We start from the raw sequence: 7,624 nt of genomic DNA on the forward strand, positions 1-7,624 counted from the left end.
ACCATGATATCATTGGAGTAGTGCACAATATTAAATCACAATAAAACAATAAGAAGTGTTATATCCCTACTGTGCATTTCTGTTGTGGTATCTTGAACACAGTAGGGATATAACACACTTCTTATTGTTTTACTGTGATTTAATATCGTGCACTACTCCAGCTTGTTTCAGTACTTTTTATCAATGTGCTATAGTCCCTATTCTATATAGTTGAAAAATTTTTTGTGTACTTGTAGATATAATTGCAGCATCAAAGTCATCACTATTGCCTTTCCACGTGACTTAAATTATAAAAAGCTAGCTAGAAATATTATACCTTGCAATTGGATGACATTCATTATTCTAGGAAGAAGGAAACTAGCCATGACCTGCAGCTGGTGATGTCTTCCACTGCAGTCATACCGGTGGCCAAACTTTAATGCCCTAGATGTGTAATGCATGGCTTTCTTGCGCTTGTGCACATACTTATATATTATATGTTTACCATAATTCACTTTATTTCGTGCAAAATATTTTCGTATAAAAATTTTTCATGTAAAACATTTTCATATGATTTACATGAATGACTGCTCTATTAGAGTAGTTCTATCTTGTGTATAAAAAGTCGTGTAAGAAAGTTTTGCATACGAAAATTATTTTACAATGAAAATAAAAGCACAAGAACTGCAATTCTGCAGTTTGCAATGCATAACCAATTGCATAATATCTAAGTCTAATCGTTGGATGACCTGTGTCAAATATGCTCAAAATTTTTCCCAAAATACTTCAGCAATTTCCTAAATTGTTGCTATTATTATTATTATCAATTTCTCCGAAGAAGGGTAACACAAAAGGCTAGACAGCCTGTACTATTATGTTCTTTGGTGTTCCCATTATGCTTGGATTATGCTCTTACGTTAACAAAATTTCTATAATCTTAGAACATTTTAATCAGTGATTTTTCTGATAGAGTACAAAATGACTATTCTTAAGGGGTATATCATAGTTCCATAGTTTGAAATATCCACCTAATTGTACCACTTTTACACCTCACTATTAAAAGTAAGAGAAGGTGGATAAATGCCATGTAATATGTAGTTCAACTATCAGTGTTCAAGAAATGCATTAATGAGAAATGGGGGTAGTATATGTAATAAACCCCACCAAGAGTAGGGTATCGTTGTTATCAATCTGGGGCCAAGGCAAAGCCCGAAGCCAAAGTGTCGATAACAAAGATATCCTATGACATTTTAACTGGCATTTATCCCACATGCACCTTGAAGCACATGACTCACAAACAATGTGACAATTGTTGAAATAGAGGTGTAAATTACAGTGATATCAGTATATATATGTAATAGGACAGATGGCTGTGGTATTCAGGATTAATAGTGCCAGCATTGTAACAGGAAGGAGTAAATAGTGTGAGACAAAGCTAAAATGTGAGAACTATTAATCCTGAATACCACAGCCATCTGTCCTATTACAAATTAATCTGACGACCATAGCAACTGTTACATGAGCTAAGTATCATAAATATCAAATTAAAGACAAGTTGATTTACACATTCAGTTGGATGATCAAAGAAAACATGAAACCATAGTGTATCCTAAAACCAAAAGCACAGCAAAAAAAACAAACAGCATAACAAAAAACTAAAAGCACAGCTAAAATTATGGCTAACTTGAATGCATGTTATAACAAGTATAATCTGACAAGTGAATGTGTTACAATATGATACTCTCAATAGTACCTTCACGTATTATTTTGAAATATGTCAAGTGAATAGCCAATAGAATTAGTATTACAGTTGCTTGTCAAGGTTTCTTAACAAAATCTGGAATACTACTCTGATTGGCTAAAATATTGTGGTGTATTCCATTGGAAGTACATGTCTGACTTGACAACTAGTGTTACCATAGTGATAAATGCCCCCAACAATATGGTTGCTAGGAAACCATTGCTATGATTAACATCACTTTGGGACCATAGCAACAGTTGCTAAGTGTGATTGGTTTTTTGCAGTGGTGATTTCTTGAATTTCTGTTTGGATAGGGTCAAACTAAGTATTCAGCAATCTTCAGAAATAACTCACCAGGTCATTTCTGACAATGACCTGGTGAGTTATACCTATCCTCACTGCTACTATATCTTGGCTGATTACCTCACTTAATTTCTGCTTTATAAATGAAAACTCTTGATCGATCTACCAATGAAGTTTTAGATTGTTTTACTACATTCTATGTGTGTTCTATTAGAGTCCTCAAAAAAATGTGCACTCTATTTAGAGTACATATTACAATAATATTACCAAACACAATACATCTATAAGTCTGTCTACTATCATCATTGTGTCTACATAGATAAGAAGAAATGTAAAACCCATAAGCTGGTTTTAGGGCCTTACAAGGTACAAAAATGAAATCCACACAAAATGGCCGAGCTGCGAAAATATGGTTCAGCCTTAAAAAAACCTAGGTGAAACCATTGTGAAATCAAAGGTGGGGGCCAAGAAATGATGTTAATGCTAATAAATTTTAATTAATAATGGTTGCATTATTAAAATTTACCATAAACATTATTGCAGCCATTTCTTGGCTGCCACCTTTGATTTCACAGCTTTTCACCTAGGTTTTTAAAGCCGAACCATTTTTCACAGCTTGGCTGTTTTTTGTGCAGTTAAGGTTCATGAAATCACAATGAAAATATACAGAACACCATACCCTGTAAGCATGTAACTACTACATGTACAGAATAACAATTTCACAAGCACTACAGAGCTGTGTTGAGTAGTAAACAGTGTTGAACAGTCAAAGACTTTTTGAACTTGACTTGACAATTTTACAAGGACTAACTAGTGGAAAAACTCCTTAGCTCAAAGTCTCCAACTTAGCATGCTGTTGACTACTATCAAGGGTTAGGAATACTAAAGACCAAACTATATGTACCTATGCAATTCAGTATCAATTCTATGTGCTCATAATATGAAAGTTTATATGAATCCATACAGTATATACATAACTAAGTTTTTAAAGCCTGCCTGCATATACGTATTTACACAATAATAATTGTGGTGTACTTATACATTGTTCCTGTATGTTGTCTGCAAGTCATAATAAAGATTGTTAGCAACCTCCAAGGGAGCTCCTAACTTCGCAGCGTCTTCACCAGCAATCTCTCTGTCCTCATCAGACCAGCCCAACAAGTAGCTAGATTACCAGTCAACAGCTGTATGATCTGCCCAGATTGTGGCCTTGCTTTGGGTTCAGGATTCCTGCATGAAAAAGTAGACAGCCTTATGTAGTATCTAAACAATTAAATATACTGCATAAAGAAAGAGAAACATTTTTGCTGTAAAAAAACTATTTCTACTCCTAACACAATATTAAATACCAACACTTGATCATCACTCGGTATATAGCTCTGGGACAACCAGGAGATGGTGGGAGTCTGTATCCAGTATCAACTTTCCGCAGTGTCTACAGAGATAATTATGAATAAATTGCGCTTTCTTCCATCTCAATGAAATGGTTGACATCCCAAACTCCATATTTCATACAGTACACATTCATAACTCCACACATCACTCTGGACTGAATATTTCCTATAATTTAATGCCTGAATTGAAAAACCAGTGAAAGAGCTATTGTTTGCACAGCAATAAAAACTACTACCTCAGGAGCAGCCCATTTTACTGGTATCTTCCCTCCTGATGTGATGTAGTAGTTTTCAATAAGTAAATTACGAGACATTCCAAAATCAGCAATCTTTAATGTGGAGATTTTGTATGTAGGCAAACAATTCTTTTAGCTACACAATTTAGCTAGCTTACCTTGCATGAAAAAGTTTGAGACACAAGAATATTTCTTGCTGCAAAGTCTCTGTGAATAAAATGTTTACCAATAAGGTAAGCCATTCCTGCTGCAATCTCCTTGCAGAACTTCAACAGAAGTAATGGTATCTTTACAAGAACAGTGGACACACTCCTACATCATTAAAACATTGCATCCGATTAAAGTTTAATGTATGCATTTACTAACACTTGTCTCAGTTCCATTACTACACTTTTCAGGTCTCCATTGAGCACATACTCCAGTACAATCGTGACAGGTTCATCTGTCACTACACCATGAAGCTTGACCACATTCTCATGGTCAAACTGGCACATTATGGCAGCCTCTTGGAGGAATCGTACTCTATCCTTAGCACTAACATTCCCATTCAAAGTTTTCACAGCAACTTCCACTTTCTTGTGTAAGGTAGGCTTCCACATGGCATGAGAAGCTGCTCCAAATTCTCCAGTACCTAGTTTTTCACAAATCCTATATTTTAGAAAACTAAATATTCCTTATGCAGCTCTTATATAAACAATTAGTTTTCTTATGCAATTAAATTAGTGTCACCATACACATGCACAAGCTTAGTATAGTGTATATATCAATAGTTACTACAACTATTATATGTATACTTACTATTTTACATGGGAAGGATCAAAAGTGCCAATGTGTAATGTATTTTCCATACAGCATACTGTATCCCCATCACTAAATGCTAAGATTCTGCCTGTCACCTTGAATGCTTGCCAGTCTGCTGAACACAGTCAAAAGTTTAAAATAAAAAAAACTCATTCCATTACATTTTATATAGCAAACTCTTGCACATGTACCTTTAAGGATTCTGTTTGTGTCTTACTTTCATCTCCAATTCTAGTCATCACCTTCTTCATGCAAGGAAAGCTGATATCAACACCTTTTTACAAGTGTATACATTGATGTCACAAAATATATTTTAAGGGCTTATGCTACTTTAAGAGGAAACAAAGAGCTGTACTTTATATAACAATTAGTCCCACTAGAGTACAGTTTTAATTTGGCTGCACGCGTCATTTCAGGGGGATTCCTACTTAAACAGTACTATACCGTACTGTTTGATAATCTAGGACATATCTTTTTCAGAAGCTCACTGAAGATCAGCAACAAGATTGAGATATTCTAATAAACCAGTCACTAATACAGCAGTCATATGCATGTGGTGGTGTGTTCTGATTGTTTAATGGGACATAGTCTATTACGATCATTTTATAAAGCCAGCTTAGCTGCTACCCATACAGTTTGCTAAGTACCTCAAATAGTTTTGTGGTGTTCAATACAGAAAATTATTAACATCTTGGTATGGTTTCCTGGCATCAAGGAGAAGATGACCATTTATTTTAAGATAAAAAGAATGGAATAGCTCATCCCACCCATGAATTTGCTGTTGCAGCATAAAATTGTGGTTGTGTACTGCTCCGTTACACCTCTAGCCTTGCAACTGTGGTCAGGCAGTGAGGAAGTGGTAGGAAGACAAGTTCTATATCTGGCCACCTGTAAGTGTTTTCTTGTTTTTAATGCTGTATTTGATGTTGAATGGATCTATAAAGGTGATTTTTGTCACATATGATATTTCTATGAAGATTTTTAGACATATAATATTTAGTGGCGTTTGTTGCTGTAGCACAACTAAACAGTACTACCATACTGTTTGATAGAGAAGTAACATGTGTAAACTATAATAAAAAGTACAGTGGAACCGAACTAATTGGGGGAAGGGTGTTCATATAATTGAATAGTATGTAAAAAAATCGAATTTTGCATACATTTATATATAGATATACAGCTTTGCTCAAATACTCTAATACAGCATACACTTGTTGACAAAATACTCTAATTGAGAAGTCAACTTTACATTCAGATAATCGAGTATTCGGTTAATTGGTATTTGGATCAAAGTTCCACTGTAGTCTAGTAAAATGATGTAGGATGCATGTAAAAAACTTGTCAAATCAGAAACATGATAGAAAGTGTGTGTTACTGATGACCTATCATGGTTCAGTTTGGACAGAACATAATTCCATTACATAAGCATGAAACATTCCAGACCTTCAGCAGTTGTACTGTAAAGCCTTAATAAATAAACTATTATCCATTTGGTTCCACATGGGGTACTTTGAGATAATAAGTCACTCTCTAGAGTTCCTTGGATACATATACATGAAATTGACAATGAGAAAACATCTTGACCACCTGGCAGACTCCTGTAAGCGTTCGAGCGTTAATCGGATGGCTGCGGGTTCGAGGCTGCCCAGGTCCAGTCACGAATTTTTTCTTCTTTCTCCACCTTTTTCAAACACACTGTAGGACCAGGTGTCCTACAGACCTACAGCACTTGTGCTGTAAAGCTTTAATAAAAAAATCTGTAGTTTCTATTCTAACCATTGTCAAATTCCTTTGTCACAAGACCATAAAACGTCACAAACCATAGTTGGTTTGTTGCTGCTGGTACCAGAGTTTAGCCAAACTAGATTCTTTTAAGTCTATACTTTTAGTTCAATGATGTGATGTGTCACTAGTACATTGACATCAGGGTATGTAGGCATGGAATACTAATTATGCTATAATGCTTATTAAAAACAGATCTCTTATACTGGCTTTCATGGTGGCTGTTACAAGTAGCTTGTGGACATCTGTAACTAGTTTGTCTTGCTGTCTTGCCATATAGTTATATTCATGACTTGTCCACCAATAAAATATTAATGACATCTTATAAATTGAGCATGTAACAAAACCACTAACAGGGTAGACTGCTAATCACATTAAGGAAATGTTGCAGGGAAGGAATTCAATAATGGTTGAAACACACCCCTTTCGCCTTACAGTGCTTATAGGTTACAACAATGATTTTTCCATTCAGGAGCAAAACATGCATAAGAATTAACTACACTTGTTATAAAATGGAACATAAAAAGGGTCTTAATATCTGACTTAGAGCTACTTGGCTACATAGCTACTATAGGGAGAAAGATGGTAAAAGAGGTGCAATTGTCACTGATAATTTAGGTACAATGACTGAAATAGGGATTGAATACAAACTAATATAACTGTAGGTAGATGGCCTCCCTGTTTTATTTATTTTAATTTTATGATCATCACTGACATTTAAATTCAAAATTCCTTATACTTTAAAATCATTTTAGCTATGTAGCATAATTATGACTAGTGAAAACATGCATGCCATATCAAAGAGAAGAATGGTGATAAATATATCAGAAAATTTGTTGTACATAACACTGCCTGTCCGTCCTGACCATCATTTACTATCAAGTAATGGTTCTGCCTAAGTTTCAATTAGCAATAACTGTGCCTTGGTTGGACCTCACTGGCTACGGTACTACCACTGCACAAGGCTATTAGCATCAAGCACAAAAAATAGCACAAGAAGTGCTTCTGTAATCACTACAAATGTACAAGTGTGGTACAAAAATTGTGTATAATTATCCATGATAACAAGCCATGCATGGGTGCATTACTTGCAAATCAACACCTTCATGCAAGTGGAGAGGAAGAAATGAGAGACATACAAAACAGAATTAAAGGTAAGTCCATGATGCATTAATTGTAGTTGTTGCAATAGTCATAGGGGCACGTCTTATACCCAAATAATATTGAGCAGTGAAGAAATCCAGACTGCAGCATTAACCATCACTGAATTCTGCTTGGCTGAAGGCACAGGTCAGGTAGTAACAGAATAAAACATTTTAAAATTAAATTCTGCAAACACTTGCTGCATGTCACACTTGCTGCATATTTGGACTACTACCATGTAATCG

General features: G+C 35.1%; 1 long non-coding RNA gene and 1 pseudogene across 1 annotated transcript; both read right to left on the minus strand.

The window, feature by feature from the left end:
• Nucleotides 1-2,993: 2,993 nt before the first annotated feature.
• LOC136250878 (uncharacterized) lies at nt 2,994-3,754 on the minus strand. Its single transcript, XR_010698800.1, has 3 exons — nt 3,654-3,754; nt 3,373-3,597; nt 2,994-3,253 (listed from the first exon to the last, which is right to left on the minus strand). It is a non-coding gene; the product is annotated as an uncharacterized lncRNA (long non-coding RNA).
• Nucleotides 3,755-7,050: 3,296 nt separating this feature from the next.
• On the minus strand, nt 7,051-7,203 carry LOC136251950 (U4 spliceosomal RNA; annotated as a pseudogene).
• Nucleotides 7,204-7,624: the final 421 nt, after the last annotated feature.

Source organism: Dysidea avara, chromosome 3 (assembly GCF_963678975.1).
Source record: "Dysidea avara chromosome 3, odDysAvar1.4, whole genome shotgun sequence".
In the NCBI taxonomy this organism is placed as follows: Eukaryota; Metazoa; Porifera; class Demospongiae; order Dictyoceratida; family Dysideidae; genus Dysidea; species Dysidea avara.